The sequence below is a fragment of the Apteryx mantelli genome, chromosome 4 (genome assembly GCF_036417845.1).
Source record: "Apteryx mantelli isolate bAptMan1 chromosome 4, bAptMan1.hap1, whole genome shotgun sequence".
Classification (NCBI taxonomy): Eukaryota; Metazoa; Chordata; class Aves; order Apterygiformes; family Apterygidae; genus Apteryx; species Apteryx mantelli.
In genome coordinates, this window is record NC_089981.1 from 26,801,866 (window position 1) to 26,824,384 (window position 22,519).

General features: G+C 36.2%; 1 protein-coding gene across 9 annotated transcripts in view; it reads left to right on the forward strand.

Moving 5' to 3' along the window:
• SOX6 (SRY-box transcription factor 6) overlaps nt 1–22,519 on the forward strand; it is a 381,215-nt gene that overhangs the window by 22,909 nt on the left and 335,787 nt on the right. The window contains exon 2 of one of the 9 annotated variants that reach the window (XM_067296074.1): nt 18,385–18,493. The exons of 7 other annotated variants lie outside the window; for them this stretch is intronic. The gene's annotated coding sequence lies outside the window, so the exon portion shown is untranslated. Of the gene's footprint in view, nt 1–18,375; nt 18,494–22,519 lie in introns of those variants that run through there. One more of the 9 variants, XM_067296076.1, reaches the window with a different exon arrangement.

Genomic DNA, 22,519 nt, shown 5'->3' on the forward strand with positions numbered 1-22,519 from the left:
AAAGGACTTTTATAAAATAAGGGTTCGGTATACCCCTGCAGTGGCTAGTATAAATTAAGCCTTGAACAATAAGTATAATAGCCCACATTCTTTTTTTTTACTGATTGCCTAATTACTTAAAAGAATCAAGATACATATTTCAAATAGTGAGAAAGTGATTTAAATGGCAAGAAAAAGCATAGGAGTGATTTCTGAAACTTACAGCTTTTTGTAAGAGAGAATGAAGAGAGAAACTATAAGTACGTCTAGATTGTGATTTACACTATTGTTCTTTGGAAATTCAGAATCCAGTTGCTGCCCGACTTAAAGGGAAGATGAGAGGAATTTGAAGCAAACTGGCTGTGTAGCTGCTCTGGACAAAAAAAATAAATTCTTGAGCATGTGCAACTTCAAATGTTCCTGTAGATTCTTATGTGGTGAAATCAGCGTTGCTACAACTATAAAATTACTATTATGCTCTGATGAGGCAAGTTCAGTGACAGGAAATATCAAAATTAATTTTGGAAACACATGTCTGCATATTTTTGATTACGTTACTAAGACATTTGTTCCATTTAGTATCAAGCAAGTGAATCATCTATTAAAAATGAAAATGTGTACAATAGAGTAATACTTTTCCAGTAAAAAATAGTAAGAAGTTGAACAGCACTGTTTAGTCATAAATAAGACACTTGCATAATTTTGCTTATTGAGAAATTGAGAATAAGAATGAAATAACTACTTTAAGATCACTGATGCTAACATGTGAACCATGTATAATGGATTTTTATTTTTCAGAAAGAAACAAAAAAGTTACACTTATGTGAAAATAAGCACTTAGGATATGTTTTTTAAATGATTGTGCTATATATACAATAATCACTTTCAGGAATGAAAAAGTTGCATAAAGAATGTAACTCTTTGTGGTGGTGTTTTTTTGATATGGCCAGGAATAAGCAGTATGATTCTGAAATCCTTGCTCAGGTAAACAGATCTTTCTCTTGTTTTGGGGCTGCTCTGTTGACTAAAAGCTTGCAGGGTCAATCTTGAAGTTTATATAGCAGTAGAATATGCTATTTATACTATACTAATTGACCAAAACTAGCTGTATGGTTGCTTTGATCAGGCATAATGATTTTAGTTTGTTTAGATAACATAGCTTGACTTTGGTTTTCCTGCACTGCAAAACACCTATCAGCAAATCAAAATCTTTATGGCTGAACGTTCAGAGGTAGCCAGTTTAGAATGAAAATGCAACCCTTTATACAGATGTGTGAAGCTCTGGGAATAGTGGCACTACCCTTAGGAAATACTCACTGACAGGTGGCAACAGTGGAATACAAAATTATCCTTTAGCTCTATAATCTCAAATCACAGTATTTAAAATATGTATAAAGAAAGAAAAGTGTGGGTAGTAGAGCTGGATCTCACAGAGAACTTTTAAAGTGCTTACAAAGGTACACGATGATCTGATTAGCTAGCATGTCTAGAGCATTTGTTGATCGATAGTTCTAATGCCCTCAAGAGTGTGAGATTATGGGTAGGTTTTTCTTCCTTTAGTATACTATAGATGAAAAGGTGCCAGATAAAGCTGTGTTTTGAAACAAATTTTTAGCAAGCTATGTTTACTTTAAGGAACCCGTTTGACTATTTTATTATTTTGCACAGAGTATCCTTTCATTTATCCTATAATCACAGAGCCTAAGGACTTTATCTTAAATTCAGGTAATGATACTTACCGGTATATCTGCAGTGTGTCCATCCTGGGTACATTTGTCTTTCTTATGTTCATATTGTCGCTTAGTTACATTTTTTTCTTGAGTATTAGAGACGTTACCGTATTTCAGAATAGGAAACTGTTTAAGGAGGACTTGTCAAAAGTTCTCTCATTATAGGAAGGTCTAGAATCCTTTCAATTTCCTGCATAGAATGCCTGGTGTTTGTTGAGCAGCTAATATTTCAATTTCTATTTAAATAAACAGCAGTAGAGCTGACTTGGTAAGTGTGCCACTAAATAGATCATGTTACCACTTAACTTAGGGCTAATGCTTAACAGTCTGGTTTGCTCCATTTTGGTGGCAACATTCATGTAAAGGCCAAGTGGTTCCAGAAAAGAAACAAGCAATAATATTATATTATATTATAGCAGCAGTTATATTTAGTTGGCTACAAGTGCAAAGTTGAACAAATGTCTAAACATATAAATAAACATTAAGCAAATTTTAATTCTCTAGAAGAAACAAAGACTAATTATATTTTTCTATACCTCAAATATGTTTAAACAACATTATTGCACAGACCTCATGTAACAAAAATTAGGAAATCTAAACTTCTGATAGGTCAGTCTGTCACTAGCTTTTTCTGTTGTAGAATGAAAATGAGAAGTATCAAAGCATTAACTGAAGGTGTGCATGCGTGTACACATACAGACAGTATCCTTCTGCAGCTTCAGATAGAAAACTCCAGATTTTCTTGGCTTTTGTTAGACTCCACAATACTTAAGCACCTCTGAGAAGTTGCCTTTGTCTCTTCTTGTGTGTTTAAAATGTGTAAATACCATAAGGAAAACATCAGTGGAAGGTGGTAAGGTTTCTTCTCTCAGCCATTCGATTTTGTTTGGGTAAATACATAATGGATCAGGATGTTAAAACTGTATTATATTTTCAGGGGTTGTTCAGGCCTTTGGGCAAACAGAATCAAAATCAGGATTTTGATTCTTTAGTTGCAGAATGTTTGCATGTATAAGCTAGATTTATGTGTGCTAGGGCAGTTCAGAAGGAATGCTGTGGAAGACTGAAAAACCTTACGATTTACAATTAAAATGATAAAGGAGAGAGATTTTTTTGTCCTTCAAATGAAACACAATAAGGGTCCTTTTTTTCCATTTGCCTCTTTTTTTTTTTTTTTTTTTGTCAAAGTGACTAGGTAGATGCTAAAGAAGTCTTAGCTGTGTTAGCTCCTCATTCTTACCGAATATCTCATTTGCACTCACAGAGTCTGGACTCTTTTCCTTTCTGACTACTGTTTCAGAGTTGACTACTAGAAATGAAAAGTCAGTGGAAAATGGCCACTTAAGAGTTCCCATTTTGGAGATGCCAGAGACACTGAGAATACTGTAGGCAAGTTCTGGAATGAGATGCAAAAGCTAATAATTTATTACTAATACAAGATGATGCATTATAATACAATATTTAATATATAATTATTACATATTATTATATCATATATATTATAAGAATCATAGAATTACAAAATGGTTGAGGTTGGAAGGCACCTCTGGAGATCATCTAATCCAACCCCCCTGCTCAAGAAGAGTCACCTAGAGCACATTGCCCAAGATTGTGTCCAGCCGGCTTTTGAATATCTCCAAGGAAGATTGCCTCTCTGGGCAACCTGTTCCAGTGCTCCGTCACCGTCACAGTGAAGAAGTTTTTCCTTATATTCGGATGGAACTTCCTGTGTTGCAGTTTGTGCCCGTTGCCTCTTGTCCTGTTGCTGGGCACCACTGAAAAGAGTTGGGCCCCATTCTCTCTACACCCTCCCTTCAAATACTTATGCACATTGATAAGATCCACCCCCAGCCCTCTCTTCTGCAGGCTGAACAGGCCCAGCTCTCTCAGCCTTTGCTCATATAAGAGATGCTGCAGTCCCTTCATCATCTTAGTATTATATATAATATTTATTATTCTTATAACTGAATAGGACTTTGCCTCTTCCAACTTACCTAAAGCCCTAAAGAACTGGCAAGGCACTGTTTGCTATATGCACGTAAGCAAGAAGGTGCTATCACCCACCTTTGGGCCAGCAGGGATAGCTGTGGTTCTTGCGCAATATATAAGAACAAAAAATGCCTGGCTGATGGTACTGTGTTGGGAAAGAGACAATTTGTTTCCCTCCTTTTGCTGTGCAGTTTCAGGTTGGCTTGTCATTTTAAGCCCTGCTTGGGTTGGTGAGAGGTACCTGAGAATTTTCTTATGACAGGCACGTTTCTTCAGATTTGGAAGAAGGCTAGTGCTTTCATAAGAGTGAGACTTGGAAGAAAATAAATGTGGACCTTGGAGAAGTTTTCCTTTTGGTTCTGCATGCCTCTTCTGTGTAGTTTTCTTTCAGTCTCTGTTTTGCTCTAAACTGTCTACACAAACATGTCTAAACTGTCTTGCCCGTTAGAAAGTGAGTGCATGTAAGAGAGCATATGCATGACTGCTACTGCTATTTGTATTTTATATTTGTGTGGAGATGATAAGGGACATTGGAGCATCTAGATAGACAAGTTACTAGTGCACTGGGTTTAATGAATCCTCCACTCTTGAGAGAGAAATACTGTAGGCAAGTATGTTTATTCTCACTTTTCCAGTTGGGAAACTGAAGCAGGAAGGTTTCAAGATGGTTTGGGTCCTAGCCAGAATTAGAACTTCGAAGATATGGCTCATTTCCAGGCCTATGCTTAAATTGCAGACCATCTCTCTTTCTTTTGCGTATGCAATATTTTGTAATAAAGATAAGACTTTCTATACCATTACATATGCAGTTAGAAATAGTTCTTTATGTACTTAGTGCTGCCTTTTCTCCATGGCTTCTGATGGAGCATATGCCTGCTTGATCCATGCTCTAGTGAAGATGCAGACTGTTCATAACAAATCTGTTGTTTTTTCCTGTTTTCTTCCTGCCTGAAGGGGACTGCTCTCTTATGTAGTGGGCCACACCATTTTATAACATCAGTAGTTCTGTTACAGTGAATTCCAGATTACAGCAGGCTTTGACAAGCTCTGGAGTTCACCCATCTTGCTCTTAGTTAACTAGCCATGAGGTCCCGCCATATGTATGACTGAACAGCTGTGTCTCTCTTATTGCCATTGCTGCTACAGCAAGTGAGGCCTGAAATGCAAACCCACCTCTTCATAGCACAGTGAAGAAACATGTTAAATTACTAGAAACTTTCTTTTAATTCATTTTGTCCTTAGATTTCTTCTGCATTTGTTTCATCCTGTCTTCTATTTTACGACTCAGCAATATATTCTGTCTTGAAAACAACATTAAGTGTAGTTACGCGCACACACACTGAGAGGAGAATATCCCCCCACAGTGTTTACAGCAACACCTCTAGGTGACGGCAGGCAGTAAGCTTTCTTTTTATAGAGCTCCAGACTACAGATCATTAGCTTGATATGGTAGCTCAGTGGTGCAAAGTCATTTGAATATTTATTACCCTGCTTAAGACTTTCTCTTTTCAAGTGGGAAATAAATGTGATAAGACCCCCTTTCTGTCCTTTTGCTTCATATGCTAAAGCACAAATATGTGAAATGGATTTTAATTGTATTTCCTTGAAACTCTGTATTAGAAACCAGCAACTTAGATATTATTGACCAAAAAGTATTTTGACTAACTGCTCAAGTCTGCAAAGTCTTTTTTCCAGCCTTCTCTCAAAGTATGCTAGGATATTCAGCTCCAAAAATGAGTTGAATTTTCAAAATTTAATATATAAATATTCATGTATGACATATAAAAAGGCCGCTTTATAAATGTGTATTTGAATGGGGCACTGTTACTTAAGTGAAGTACAAATTCAAAGGCTCCTGAAAACTGGACTTTGCCAACAGTCATGGATTTTGAGAAATAGTAACAAACCAAACATTGTGTAAATGAAGCTGGGGGGGGGGGGGGAGGAACCCTATTACAATACGATCAGCAAGACATGAAAGCCAGCAGCAGGCAACAGAAAGGCAGAGACAGGCTCCTGAATATATTTTAAAGGTAGAATGTTGTCAGTGTGTTTTCATTTAGCTATTTTAAGATGTCTACGTTTCACTTGCTACAGTCACAAATTCTAACTGTGAATAATAGGAATCATTATATGGGTGTAAATGGTATATTGACTACATTTTTTAGGCTCAAACACACCTTCCTTGTTGGCAGTGGAAAGCAATGAATGAGGCATTTTATTAAAACTGGTGCTTGTGGTTCTAATCAAAGGTCACTGGTTAGCTCTCACTTTTCAGTCTCAGATTTGTCTAGATGTTTGATCAGGGGGCTGCAATGAAATTATTATGACAAAGACTTTGTACTAGGCGGTATCTGTCTGCTGAAACTTGAAAGTCTTTGCCACAGTGATGCTGACAGCATGTGAATGCTGAAAGAATGTGCAAGAAATGTTATGTCTTAAAGAAACCTTTACTAAGTATCATCTTCCCTTTGTGTTACGTTTGAAATCATTTCAGTTGCTATTAAGGTACGAATGAAAAGGTGTTTCATTGATTAAAGGTAGTGTGGTTTTTTTTGAAAGTGTACTGTATGCTTTAAGACAGTCTTCCCGTTACTTACTCTGTTCAGTCCCTGCTGCACACAGCAAGTTCATTAACATGCAGATATGCAGTGATTGAAGTCGGGTTGCCTTTTACATTGGAGTTGTCTTGATATAATGAGCTTCTCTTTAATGTTCAAAAAACTGTTGTTACTTTCTAAAAGGGGTTTGTTTGTGAATTTCATTAAATTTAATTCCATCTTCAAACAATTTCAGTATTGTTCATTTTACTACAATTAACTTGCTTGCTGGCACAAAAAACTAATTTTTTTAAGCCAATGCATTGTAACTTTTAGGCGCTGTGAGGTGGGGAGATTGTTATTAATGTTGAATGAGAGAACTTCTATTTAACTCATGGATTCAATGTTTTAATTGGTGCCTGTGTGGAAAAACTAGTAGAGTAAAAGTAGGTTAGGGTTAGTCTTACTGTTTTTCCTCTTTGACAGAGATAGGCAGCATTCTGTCAGGGTCAGAGAAGAAACACTTTACCATGAACCTGTCTATGCCTGCCTCACTTTCTTCGTTAAATTAGGCCAGACAAATGGAGAAGAAAATGCATTGGTCAGATAATCTTCTGCTTTTGGTAATGAGAGCCTTATAGGATGCAGACTTAGAATGGCTGGTTGTAATTTTCTGCTCAGTATTTGCAGTCTGAAAAGATTTGGTCTTTCAGGTTGCTGTGAGGTCGAAAGGCAGTGGACATCCAGTGGCCAAGCTTTGGAGTCTGAATCTTCTTTTTGGTTTACAGCTCATTCCAATGCCTGTGCCTCTTGGAAACTGCCTGTAAAAATAAAATGAGGTATAGTATTTAAGAAGTGATTTGCTTGGTCTGGAGAAGCAGATGAAGGTGATACCAGACTGAAAGGAGGCAATGGGAGCAAAACTAGGCTAGAAATACTTTTACTTTTCTTTAAATGCAGCTTCAGCACTTTGAGATACAATATTACTATCCTGAGAGCCTCTTATGGATTAGGAAACCATCTGACGTGTATTTTAAGGATGGATCAAGATATGGTAAAGAAGAAAACAGAAAGAAGCAAATTATTTAACTTGAGCAAATGGGGCATGGGCAGAGGAAATAAATTTACGTTTTGCTGTGTTAACATTTTTTGATAAACTGTGCAACTTCTAAAGCTATGTTTCTGGGACAGTTTTGCATGAACAGTGCCTACTTCCAGAATGGTGGTGTTGACATGTGGTCTTAATATGAAGAAAATGCTGTGATCTTTGTTTTAATTTTCACATCTGCGTGAGGAAGGTTTAATTACATGTAACCCAGATTACTACAGTATAGTTTGGTCTGTGATCTTGTGAAGCATGTAGAGATACAGAATTGTTAAATCTGATTTGGACAGTTCAAGTACTGGCTTTGGAACTACTAGCTTGGAAAGTTTTTTGTTGACTCTACACAGCTAACAGAAAGCCTGGTAGAGATGAGAAATGACAGCAATTTTGTATGTATACACAGTCGAAAGTAGTTTGTATTTACAGTGAAATGGAATACTGTTTTTATATGGTTAAGGAAATGTCTTTGTTCCATTTGCGCTACTGTGACAATTGGAAGTTATTAGAATATTCTATGATAAATGTAAATGTTTCTTTATCATCAGTACAATTCCAAAATATTTTTTTAACCCTCTGCCTCCCCGTCTTAGTATATTTCTAAATGTTCATTGGGGTATTTGAACTGTTACTACTATTTCTGGGAAGATGTTCCTTAGATGGATGGACTTATTTCTATAATCTCTTTCATCAGTATTGAGTTAATTTCCTCTAACTTATTTTTCCAGTGGTGAATTGTCAGTAATAATCTGAACATCCTATGATGGGAATCTGCATTTAAAACTTACTTGCAAGACTGGTCTCCCTCAAAGCTGAACTCTTAGACTTTCCCTGAACTCTGTGCACATGTTCTGGATTTTTGCTTTATAGGAATATTCCATTTATTTAACCTGAGATTTCAGAGCATCAGTTGTTCTACTGAGAAAGCTTAATTGTCTTACAGATGGAAGTGATCTCCTTGTTTTAAGTCTTAAAATGTTTAAACGCTTGCATATGAAAATTTTACTGAAATAAACTAGAGACTCCAAGTGTACCACTAACTGCAAGCATATACAGTGCCTGCCTGAAATGACTTTATAGTTTGTTAAAATCAAATGACATTCAGTACGGATACTATGAAGAGAAAAATCAAAATAGACACCTAATTATAATTACTTTTTTTCCTGTCATTATATCCGTACGTGCAGAACAACTGATTTGAGATTACAACAGCCCAATTTGGTAGGTACAAAGGTTTTTCCTTCCTTTTTTCATCATCTGCAGGATGTAATACAATTTCTTATACTGACCAAAGTCTGAAATTTCCTCAAGTCAATGGGTATGTTACCTGAATTAGTAGAATTAATTAACAGTAAATAAATGTCATCAAGGATATAGAAATTGCAGATTAATCATATATGAGTAAAATCCAAAGACTAAGCCTCTGATATGGTCTCATTATTCATAGATGGCTCTTCTAGCCAAAGTCCTTGTGTTAGCATACACTTTCATTGCTAGTGAAGAAATGTAATTGAGAACTAGCAAGCAACCCTTAAATGAGAGGGAGGAAGATAGATTTGAGAGATGTGCTATGCAATTCTTGAATGTAGAACAGATCATCTTTTTTTGCAGATTTTCATCACCTTTTTGAAGTTTTAGTTCAAACAGCCAGTTCGGAAACCTAGCCATTCTGTCTGCCACTGTCAGTTGATGGTGGGACAGGGACGTATGAACAATACAAAAGCACTTCAGTCCGTCTCTTGTATACTACAGAAGGACTGAATGCAACGTATATTTTTTTGGAGTGGTTGTCTGTCTTCATAGAAAGCAGTATATAATATATATACATTAAAATGTGTTCATGAGTGGGCAATGCAAGTGTGTGATAATGAAGGAAATGTTAGGTTTGTTGCTAGACAACAGGTTGTTGCAAAGCTGGGCCAAAAAAAACAAGTACAGTGCACAAAAAATGTAAGCAAAATGTGAAATACAAATTTGGCTATCTAAATTGCCTGGAATTATTCCAATAATTCTTTGGAACTTTTAGCCTAAGCAGAAAGAAAAAACATATTCTGTTTGGTCAAACTCTGCTTTCAAGACAGGTTTTTTTTCATGTCTCAGTTATTTATATGCCACTACTTTTATTCTAAAACTTTATAGATAAAGATTTGGGCATGCCCTGTAAACCAAAGAATACCACACATGTCTGTATCAGATACCGTATAATTGAGGAGACTTTTCTCTGACCTAAAATGCTTGAGATCTTCCTAACCCTTGCCTCGCGCAACATAGAAATGTATTTGCCAATTTATGTTTTAGGATTTTTGATATTAGCACATCAAACTGTGAGAGAAGGAGGAGTAGGTTGCAAGAAAGTGTTAAATTGCAGCATAATAGTCTCAAGACAGAAGAAAGATTTTAAACCTCTTAAAAAGCACATGACAATATATTCTGTCACAAATGCCAGCAGGTGTGGCTCTGAGAAGGGACACACTGTCCTAAAGCTTGTAGGAAGGTGGGTGTAGGACAGTGCGGTATTGCCTCGGCAGTTGCTGCCACGCTGTGAGAGTGCAAGTCACTGCACAGACACAACATGCCCCAAGATGAGCTTTCCACAGTTAGGGGACAGACTGATAAGCAGCTAGGTTTTTTGGAACCAAACTTAAGTGTCATTCTAGCAGGGGTATTTTGCGTTCACAGATAGCTGCACACTGTTCCATATGCTTGCTGTTTCCAAAAACACATGTTGCTTTCTGATAACAAGAAATTGCTTTCAACAGCAGACCTTCTCCTTGTTGCTCTAATATCAACATGAAAGCATTGGACTGTTACCACAGATGCCTATAACGCATGTTATACTGGGAAATAGCATTTTAGGCAAATATAAATTTATTTTAGCTTTTTACTTTTTGGTTTCACTGCTACGTAATATCCGGGTATGTTGGTCCTGAGATGAGGAAGTACAGTGGCAAAAAGAAGATGGTGGAGAACAGTCTAGCTAGAAAAGGCTAGGTAGAAGAGCCAGTTCACTACTTATACTTCAGTCTAGAAATATTTATGCATCATTTAGAAATAAATAAAAGTGTAATTTAAGGACAGAATATATTTATCTGGAAAAAAGAGAAAATATTAATCACCCTCTCTGAAACAGATGTTAAAACTAGCTGAATGATTTTCTTTTAAATATCAGCCTTCTTAAATTAATTTGCATAGAAATGTATTTACGTTGGATGATATACCTATGAGAACTGTAGGTGACAAAAATATATAGTCTAACTAGAGGCAAGAATATTTTATATTTACTGTAAACCATAAAGCTTGGTTGTCTTCACTAACGCTCAGATAAGAGCACAGACGTTTGTGTGTGTCATGGGGGGAACAGAAGCGGTCAACCAGTTCATCTTTAAGACTATTGTGAAAGGATTTAGTATGTTTTGACTTTTTTACACCATGTCTGAGTTATGACACTACTTTAGCTTAGCATCAGGATTTGAACAAGATGCCTGACTACTTTTAGGTCATCATGATTTGCTATTACACTAATGACAGGAATTACTAAAAATCTTTGCCGCCTTATTGACTATTTAAAGTGCTTAATATTTCTAAGTGAATGCATGCTTTGAGGAGGTTTGTCCAGAAAACCATTTCAAAAAGCAACTCAAAAGAACAGTGTGGAAATTTGCAAGTCAAACTATGATTTATAATATTATTTTTATAAGTAGCAACCACAAAAATAATCATGCTGCTGGAGCCAACAGCAGTATTTTGAAATTGTAGGATCTAATGTATGAGGTTATTGCATATGAATGGAGAGATATGTTATTGCAATGATATATTTTATTACTTGCTTCTGTTTTTATTAAGGATAATGAAAACCTTCTGTTTGGCCCTGTGAACAAAACTAATGTGACCTTTCATGTGACCCACCTGTTGCGCTTTCACAATCGATAATAGTTACCTCATGTTAGGGTGATCTGGAAAATAACAGTGTGCCAGCACTGTAGAAAATAACGTTTGTGTTTCTGAATTTGTATTTGCCTCGGATCTGAAATTAAGGAAAATACAGGTTATCTAACAAAATGCTTAAAAGGCAAAATATTATTGTAAGAGTATTGTCTCTATTACTAGCAGATGCATTTTCAAAGGCATTCAGCTGCTGAAACATAGCTGTAAATTTGGCAGAATTGGCTTAAAGTCTGTGATTTTTAATAGTATTGAATGTAGGGGGGAAATCCAATTAGGTGTTTTGAAAGTTATGCAGATCTAAAGTTTGCACCTTTAAAAAGTCAGTCCATGTAGATGCAAGTTTTTCCCTCATGTTAATTCAAAAATTACATTTTTTTTGTCTGTTGCATAACATCAGTAATATTTATTTCTTTTTAAGGGGAAATGTGAAAAGGCCCAAATATTTCTAGATATTATTCTTCCATTTGTATTAGGTCTTGATTCTGGAAGTAAACATATATTTAACACGAACAGTACTGTGTCATTTTTCTGTGGGAGCCTGATAACTAGATTAGACTTGCATTGAGATGACTTATAGGTTATGTGCGTAGTATTTGCAAAATCTGGACCCTGATTTCAAAGAGGTTTACACATGTGGATTTGAAGTACATGTGCAACTGCTGAATTTGCTCAACGGACCAGAAAGGCTCTTTCCCTTTGGAACCCTTATGGTTTATCTGGTCAATGGTTTGCAAGCTAAGAAGGATTTATGCATTGGATCAATGATTCATCTAATAAGGGGGATTTCCACAATGTCTCTTAGTGACAAGTTACAGTGTGGCCACACAGTATGCATTTTAAAAATTAATATGTATGCAGAAGAAATATGGAATTGTTGAAATACATTATAAATGACCATGATACTGTCTCGTGATCAGGATAGTATATAAATAATGTTTTGTGTGTGTTAGAGGAAACTTTGTCATTCTTGCATTTCTTTTGTTTGTACATTCCATATTCTGTGACAATAAGTTATATTGTTTTACGTGCACAGATCAACAGAAATTAGACCTAGTCTTTAGCCAGTTAATGCAAGCGGGCTCTCAGTACTGCCCTTTTCCTCAAGCCATGTCAATGAATTCTTGCTCTTCTGACCAGATAGATGGCCTATGTACTGAAGATCAGCAGTCAGACAGAGTTACAAAAAGGGGTTAAATGTCCTTATGTGAAAGCATCTGCCACCAGCACCATCATGGTTAAGCTGTGAGAGTGTCAGTTTGAGTGCCTCCTGATGGCAACTGCTGAGTTATGACATGGGGGAGAGGTATCCTACTAAGTAGGCAGGGCTTGATCAAAAGCCCCTTTGAAGTCAATAGAAAGATTCCTATTGACTTAAACAGGCTTTGGAACAAGCTGTTAATTATGAGGTACTCAATCAGGCAAGTAATAAGCTTCTTATTGCCTAATTAGGTACAATGGTAACCTTAGACCTGTGACTCTTATGTGGGTTGGACTCCTTATCTTCCAGAAGCTCCATAGTACAAACAGACCCACTAGCAAGAGCAGTGTCCCAGATGTGTATCCTCAGTTCCTCTCTTGCCTTAGGGGTCTGACCCTAAGATGCAGTTCAGCTCTTCCTTTTTGAGTCTGCTAGCTGACTCATACCGTGTGTCTGATAGATACCAACAGCAGGAGGAACTCAGGGAGGGGAGTGCTGTGAAAATCACCTTGCTTAGGCTCTTCTTCATTATCCTGCTGGAATAAAGAGGACAGGGACCACACAGTACAATAAAACACATATCTTGTCCACACATCTGGCAAAGTTCTTGGAACCAGCAGCAGACTGAGCATTGCCATGAAGACACCCTGTGTGTCCGGATCTGACCTTTGTCAATGTGCCACTGTTTCGGCTATACTAGCAAGAACATTTTGGCTTCAGCGAGACTTCTTCATTATAGAGGAGACTAAATAGTGCAAATGATGCAGCCTGGAGCTGTATTGTCTTTTATAAAGAATCTCCATGGGAACATTATCCAGGGAGGTGAAATGAGCCTGCCTTGGTCTTCTCTCTCTTCTTCAGCCCATTTGTTGCCTTCTCTGTATGTACAAGAAGGCTTCCAGGGGTGGCATTGCCATAGAAAGCAAACGTCATTAGGAAAGACAAATGATTCTTACAAAGTACATTTGACAAATAAAGTTCTACCGCAGTTCACCTTGAACAATATGTAAAGGATCATTGAGTATTCCCTGGAAATAAGAAAGTATTAGCAGTGGGATGAGCAAGTTACAGGGTGAAAAGGCAGCTTATAAAAGGCCACACGGCTGTTTTTAACTCACCTGGATTTCAACATTCCCTTTTATTCTTCTGAGACATCTCTTAAAAATATTTGCTGTTGAGATAATTTAAGTAGTTGAACTGGCAGCCGTGTCATATTACCAAAACCCCCCAAATCTATAGTGGGATATCTTGTACCTGTTTTTCAGCAATGGTGCAGTTCGGTGACTTTATATTAGATTTTTTACATCACTGCTAGCAGTAGTGTTCTGAATTATGTTGTTGAATAAGTACAAATTTGGAGACAGCTTGGAAGAGGGGAACATTTGAAACAACCCTTTCCACAGGTTTTTGTTGGGCATCTATTTGGTTAAGTTCCTTTCTGTTTGTGAGGTTTGAGGTTAGAGTCAGAAAAAAACAGAGACTATCAGAGATTAGTGTTTTGCTTTTAAACTCTTTTTTTGCTTTTTATCTCTGCTTGTCATATCAAAATCTAATTTAGATTTTGAATTGCTTAGATTCTAAGCAATTTGTGGCAGGACTTAATGTCTTAAATTTTTAGCAGACAAGCCATTTTTACTCTGTTCCTGTGTTTGGTTATTCAAGGTTAAGATACCCCAAAAGGTCTCATTTTTTAAATGGTGGATTGGCAGAGTTTTCTGACAATCTAGTTCCTAGAAAGGTGTCTTTGTATCACTAGTGTTTTTTAAAAGGTTAAAAGACCTGTATCTTCTATTTATCTTTAGAGCACTCAATCCATGCTGAGGATGATTAAGAGAAGAGTGCAGATTGGCATTTTCACTCATGACACATAAGCATTTTTTATGTTTTAAAAAATAGTACTGATGTTTGGTTTAAAAAAAAAGTTTAATTCAGTGATTTTCATAGGCTAGAAATATATCTGTCAACCATTCATCTAACACGTGTTATTCTCTTCCAGATCTTTTCCCTGTTGTGTCCTTATTGCAGCAATCATCAAAACCATTTGAAGAGTTTAATTTAGGCTGAAATGATTCTCCATAGAATAAACAGAATATCTCACCTGTGAAGGATGATTACATTTTCTAAATTTGTTTAAAAAGGAAGGACCTTCATAATTCACAAGTGCTCTACTTGCAGTTTTTATGGTGGAGAAATCTTTTAGGTCTGAAAATAAAACATTGCTATATTTGAGTGCTATCAGCAGTTTAATCTTTCATATTATTGGTACAGAATGAGTAAGGATCAGAGCTTTGATTTGAGCTTTCACCTGGCCATATATTGCTGTGCTTTTACTGTGAAAATAATTTTCCTGTTTTATTTTCTGAGTAATGATGATGTACTGTGTAAAATTCAAATAAGGTCATTTCAGATGTGTTTGACAAATTACACATTAAAAGGTAACTATGGTATGTGTACTAGACAAAACCAGAGACACTTTGTGAAAGTATTAGCTTACAGTTCTGATACATCTTCTCCATGTGTGAGTACTTTTCATCCACTTTTGCATGTGGCTAAGGCTATTGCCTTGCTGCTTGAGCAGCTTGTTTTGGTGAGCAGTTCATTCAGGTACTTCACTTGCACAAGTCTAATTGAATGTATGTAAGGATGGAGAGGCAAATTCTTCACCTGCGCACATTCTCACTCTCCCCGCAGCAAGGCTGCTGCAGATTTGCTTTGCAAGTGAGAGTGAGCTTGCCAGGAACTGTGAACATGAATTTCCATGGTGTTCATGGAAAAGGGCAAGAACAGAGTGAGAGGATCTATTGCGGTGCGTCTCTCTTAACTGTCTCTCACAGCCCATACAGAAATTGTAAGGCTTTGCTAGCTACCAAAGCAGGAGGTCCTCAGCGATGGCTTCTAAGCAGGTCTCTGTCCGTACCAACTCTGCTAGTCCTCTGGACCATCTCGTTCTGTGTAGCATACAAACAGCTAATCCAGTTGTGTAGCATCTAGATCAGATTTCCACTAAGGATTGGGTCTTTCAATAAGCTTCCATTTCCTTTGGTTTGTTGAATACCCTATGCCCTCTCCTACAAATAGTGTAATTAAACAGATATTCAGATAACATAGTTCATATATCTGCATCTGCGATAAGATATATCTTATGTGTGCATCTCAAATAATGAATTTCCATTCATTTTCTAGTGTGTGAAAACCTTCCCTAATGGCCTGAAACATGCCAAATATGCCATTATTGCTATTTCTTAGGCCTCTTACATAACTCAGCTGTTTTCTTTACTCTGTTATAAATTGTTTGGAATAAATTTTTATTTTTTTGCATGGCTTTAAAGCCATGCAAAAGTTGCTTACTTGAATTAATTTAAATTGCTATTAGATAGTTGCTTCTTCATTTACCTATTATCTAGCGAGCAAGTTCAAGGAATTTGTTCAATATATTTTCAGCAGTTCAGAAGGTATTAGATGCCACCATTTTCAATGGAAAATTAATTCTGTGTGCCTTAATATATAGTGTTACACTTGAAGTTCTGTAGACCTAGTTTTCAGCAGCATCTTGAAGAAAATCAAGGTCCTCTCAATATGGGATCTTACAAAATGAATGGCTGCTTTAAAAGAAGACTTAGTTTACATCCTTTCAGATACCTGCTGCAGTTTGGTACAGTTCTGTGTATTCTTTTCTTCCTTCAACTTTCTTTTCCTCGAAAGACTTGGCTATCTTTTTCTTTTTCCTACTCAGTATTTGCTCTCTTTCTCCCTGTTTCTCTCAGTTGTCTTCCTTCTTTTCGCAAGAAGAGAGTTCTGTTCATCCTGTCATTTTTGTTCCGTATTTAAAAACAGTATCCAAAAATCAAAGGACAGTTCTGAACACATTAGTATGGCAAAAAATATATTGTCTTGACAGGATTTCTATTCCTAAAAGGCTGGAGGGACGGGGGCGGGGGGGGGGGAAGATTGGAAGAAAAACATATTGTGCTTAATAGATTTCCTTAGGATTTTAAAATTTGAGGAAAGGTAAACATTCATGTTCTTAATTTTTTGAGTATCTTTTCATTCAGGAGTATTTTGTGTCTATCCGGCTAGTTGTGAATGTAGATATATGTGTATGTGTTCGTGAAAGCATGTTTTATAATTTAAAGTTATATAGTCTGTTAACCAAAAGAATACTGCAAAAAACAGTCTGTCATCAATGACATAGCTTAGTTTATATATCCCCTGTTCATCAAAAGAACCAATGAAAATTTCATTCTAATCTGACAATCAAGTAGCTAGAAAAATAAACTAAAGACTACTGATGCCAGAATATGATCAACACAATAATTTGGTAAGACTGATATGGCTTGCTGTAACCTGATCATTTATGGATCAATTGATGATATTCTAGATTAATTTACCATGTGATTGACTTGCAGTTCTAATTTAGGAAAATATCCACACTGAGTTTAGTTAAAAATAGCTTAGTTCAATACAGATGTTTTGCAGCCAGACAGTGATGGAAGTGCTGCCTAATAAATATATGTGAAGTGGAGAAAGACATCTTAAAATAGGATAAATGTATTTTGCTGTAGGCAGACTTCTGGTTTCTTTCTTTTTTTTTTTTTGAGGCTTAGAAAAGGCATTGTGTTCTCTCATACAATTTTGTATTATAATTCATTATTAGACAAGGAGAAACTTCAAATACATTCAGAATTAAACAGAATGGAATAGTTCTACAACCAGACTCCTGAAAAGGATTATCCTTCTGGACTACACCATTAAGGATTTATTTCCTTACCCTTTCCTCTCTGCTCCTTCCCTATTCCTTGCCTTCATCTGGCAGTATCTTTCTGATTGTTTAAGGGAGAGGGGATTTTGGGCACTTGTGGAATGTCAGCTTCCATACCTAAGCCTTGCAGGCTGACTGAGCTTTTCCAGTTCACTGATGCAAGTGCAAGCATCCTATGGTTCATATGCAGCTCAAATTCCAATTTACTTGTCAGTTATTTCTTGAATAGGCTAATTTTACATATGATTAGTTTTTAATTCTTCAATCACAACATGAACTGCATGTATTATATTACTATAAAAGTATGTTAATACATAGGCTATGATTAACTCGAAGTGCAAGCTCTGTTCTTCCTGGTACACAGTGTGCAACCACTGCGACTTCTGTGGGAACTCCTAACTTGCAGCTGAAAGCAGAATTCATCCTGAAGCAAAAAATGCGATGCAGATTTTTAGGAGGTGACAAGAATAACATTACAAGATATGTAACTGTAGCAAGACATAACAAGAAAATTATGTTTCTGTGAAAAGCAGACTGCAGTTATTTCAGGGCTGATCCTGGTTTCTGATTCACAGTTGTGAAGGCCAAAACACATAGAAATGCATACATTTCTTCATGGGGAGGACATGGGAAATCTCTACTGGGTCCTGCTCCATTTTGGATAGATAAGAATAGAGCCAGCCAATAAATTGTGCTTGAATTTATATCCACCAGCTTCTCCTTGCTTTCATTACAGCACAATTGTAGAAGTAACCATGCGCTGGCTTCATCACTAGCTCATATCTCTTGCAAAAACTGTCCCTTTGTCAGAGCTGGCAACACAGGCTTAATGTGCTAGAGGGATTTAGGTCTCCTACTATATTGTGTAATTGGTTGGAATTTGCATCAAAAATGTGTCAGAATTGATCACTTTTGTAAGCGGTAAACCATTAGTTTTATTAAAAAAACTCACACAACGAAGAACATATACAGTAATTTTTTTGAATGAGATGAAGATGTTAGAATGTCTGTTTTCAATGTATATATTAGAATTAATTACTTCATGTCTTGTCAACTGAACCATTGTTTCACTGAAGTTAACATACAATAAAACTGAAGTAACACATTAGTGAATCTGCTCCATTGTGTTTGGCCTTTTCTAGATGCTGTGAAATTTAAAGCAAAATACTAATTCCACTGGCCTGAAAGCTCCATCATCTTTCCCTGTGATAGATTTTCTGATGTTATAGCAGTTGCTCAAGGTTCTAAGGTGTAAGTTGAATAATTTCTCTCTCACTTTTTATGCGTTTTGATTGTTCCTTTTGGGGAAGATGTCAAATCGTCACACTGTGGTGTTATATGTCATTGTGATGACACTAACTGAAATAACAAGGACGCTCCATAACACTTTTGTAAGGTGATATTAACCTGGTTATCCTATAAATACTTACCTTCTTTTCACTTGATGCCAGAGACTTAAGAAAGTCATGTTGATGCTCAAAAAATATGAGAACATGGCTAGATAACAATTTTCTATTTGATATAACATTGTTAGCCATAATGATAAAATTAAGGGGAAAACTGTGGGAAATAAATAAGCAATATTTGGTTTTTGAATCTCTGATATTAGGGAATCTGCTCTGAGATCCTGTACAGAAGTAAGGATATATTGTGCAGTTTGTTTTTGCCAACAGTTGAGATATATCCTCTTTGGAGTGTCACCCAATGAGAAGGACACCCTGTGTAGTCAAATGTTTATTTACTTACTTGTATATTATGTTTTGTCTGCCTGACAGCTTGTCTTGTAAGGATGAACACATCTGTGATTTTTTAGATTGTCATATGCACTAATAGATCTCCTCACCAAATGGATTGTTTCAAATTTATCACTTTTATTAGTGCCACTGTCTTTTACTATTGTGCAGAAATATTTTTGTGTGATTACATATTCATTCTGTCTCTCCTTTGTATCTTATTGATAAAATTTCATTGGATCTGTTTCTTCAGAATATTGTTTTTTGAGGGACTAACCTTGTAAAGTTATTTGTAATAAAAGCTTGTTTAATTTTTATTCAAGTTTCTTACACAACTTTCTTACTAATTTTCTGGTAATATTTTGTCCAGCTTCTCCATGTCTATGATTACCTAATCTGTAATTCTTTCACTGTGTCAGTCAAATTTGTATCGATGAAAACTCTGATGGCGGCAAGTCCTTGTCCTTGTAGGATCATTTTATTTGTTTGCTGTGGAACTTCCAGTTGTCATTTTGGATAATTGTCTACGCTGCACTATTTTTTAAATTCGTATCTATTGTTTTTTAATATATTTTCACTAATTTCAGATAAGTTGGCACATTTTGATACCACCCTGATTCTCTGTGTATTCATTAAGCAGAAATCTTTGAGAGAAGCAATATTTTTCCCCCCTATGATAGTATGTAAAATACATTCCTGAGAGTGCATTCACATAGGCTTGCATCGTTTTGCATCCTTGAATATAAGATGCTTGTAGCCGCTAGGGTCATTAAATGTAGATCTATCCTCAGAGTTCCCAAAGGCAACTGGAACGTGTAGATTTGAGAATTTTTGGTCAACATTCCTTTTTTTGTTAACTCCAGCTGAGTGCTCTGTTTTTTTTCTTCATTATCTACACTTTCCTGAGAAAGCTGAAGACAACATCATTATTGCATAGCAGTTTTCACCTTTTGCCATAAATTTTATTGACGTGAATTAATAACAGTGAATTTTAAGCAATCTGCAAGAGAAACTTATTAGTATTCTTGGAAGTATGTTCCATGTTCTCATCATCTCCTCTTTTATGTAGGTCTTCTTGAAAAACAAGATCCAAAAAAGGACAAAAAAGGCCAGCATTATTCAAGTATAGTCCCTATTCTTGTCTTCTCCCTTTGTTTTTTTTAGTATTTCCTGTATTTGGAGCTGTGCTGATATTATTAATGTATGTGCCAGCACTGGGGAGAAAAAAAAAAAAAAAAAGGATTGCGAGAGTCTGATGCAAAATATTCTCAATGTTGTCGTTCTTTAGAGTATTATTGTGCAATGCTTTTGCTTCCTTGTACTTCTAACAGTTTCACTTCTGGTGAATCATTATAGCTTGATTTCTGAGCCAGAGATCTTAAACTGAGTGTCAAACTAAGACAGTTTGCTTTACCCCTAATCCATTAGATAATGCTCAGAATCAATAACGCATAGGAGAAGTGTGGAGTAACCAAACTGGTAAGAGGTATTTTGTAAGTGAAGGTGAAGACAGTAGCTGATTTGCCAGCATTATATTTGCCAAACTATTCCTTTTCATTCTGGTAGGACTTGCTAGGATAGAAGTCAGATTCTGGTGTGTTGAAATTTTCTTTTGAGGCCATGCTTTGGCAGGATGCTGTCTTGTTGCTTATAAAATGACTAAAGTGTCTACCAAATGCAAGTGCCAAGTCAAAATATGTTCTGTATTTTGGTAATTGTGCAGAAAGAACACCAGATGGTTCTGATGATGAAGTGCTTTGGATGGGATCACCAAAGTTTTAATGGATGGCAAACTCCGAAGGCTTAATTACCAACCTCTCTAGCAGCAGTGCTTTTTTTATCAGAGTGGGCAAGGTATTTTCAGACACAGGAAAGAAAGAACCATATATTACTTTGCATGTAGTTGAATAAAATACATGTAGCTTCTCTTTAGGAATATTTGAAACTGAGAATACTTGAGCTTAATAGAAAGGGTGCCAGATTATGTTTCCAAAGTGAAAAAAAAGCTGTATAATGAACAATATTGGTTTTGTTTTAGCAGTTTGATATTTTCTGGGCATGTTAAATTTTCATAAAGCATGCTCTTAATGTATCATTTTGTTGTCCACCATTCTTTTACAATATGAATATCCCCTACATTTTGGGTTCAGGGGTATAACCATGATATTTATTTTCCACATCTGATCAGAGATGGCTCAAGAGTGATCTTTTCTTGCAGAAGATTTTCTCATCAAAGTAAATTGGACAGACCACATTTAGAGAGTAGAGAAACGCAAACATTAAGTAACAGATCATACAGACATCTCATTTTATAGCTCTCACAATGTAACAAATGTTAAAATTTGACTTTTAGCTTTAATGCATTCCAGCCAGGCCCCAATTGCGTAGCAGTTTGTGTGCTGTAATCACCTAGGACTTTGTATTTGAATGAAGTGTATTGCATATTATTTTTTCTTTTATTTGTATGATTTGCCAAACAGCTAAATCCTAGTGATGGTAGAGAATCTTGAATGGTATTTGTCACCAGTTTTTACACAAAGAATAGCATTACCTTGCCTGAAACTCTAGTAGTTATTGTCATTGAAATCAGTGAAAGTTGCACCATTGACTGTAGTGTGATAATAGGGTCAGGTTGTTGAAATAATGCTTGGGTGAGGCATAGCTTAGATAATGAGGCCAAGTCTAGCCACTGCTTTTAACATGCAAGTTCTTTGGCTTCCATGGGATTGCAGTGGTTTAACTATGGGAGAGAATACAATTTGTTAGTTTCTGTAACTCAACCAGAAGAGAGATTTCTTTTCTCTCTGAAATTTGAGTTTTATAAAATATGAGAATCCTGCCTATTATGTTGCCATGTAAGAGTGAACAAAAGAAAAAAAGGACATTATAGGTCATGTTGTCAGACCATATTCTTCTGTCTGTGGGAGCCAGGTTTTAAAGATTGTTGGGACTTGCTGCAGAGCACAGCTGCTTCTCCAGGTAGGGAGAAGTATCAAGAAGAGTATCATGTATGATTGATTGGGAGACTCTTTTGCTGGCGCTGAGCCACTTTGGAAATTTTTTTGTTTAATTATCTCTTAATTTTTGTACATGCACTTAAGCAACTTGTGATTAGTTCAACCTAAAATCAAAGTCAGTGTGGTTACAGAGAGATTCATCTTATTTAGAGTAACAAATTTTTTGTATGCTTATGACTTTTAAAACCTTTTACTAGAATTTTTATGGATTTTTGCAAAGCTCTACCTGGTGTAGCCTGGGGTTCCGTTGTCCCTGATTCTACTGCGCAGAATCTCATTCCCCGCTTTCCGAGGAGGTGACTCGCTGTGAAGGTTTTGCTCAGTTGCACAAACCATCCCAGTTCAGAGGGTCAATATTAGGACTATGCACTGCTTGATCTCCCTCTTAGATCCTCAAAATATGGCTTAAATTTTGCATAAGCTTTGTGTTGGCACTCTGTACAGAAGAAAATACCATCCAATTGTAAGATCCTTAAATGGTTATTTTCTTGTAAAGTACTTAAAAACTGCATCTGGAAAAGTTCTGT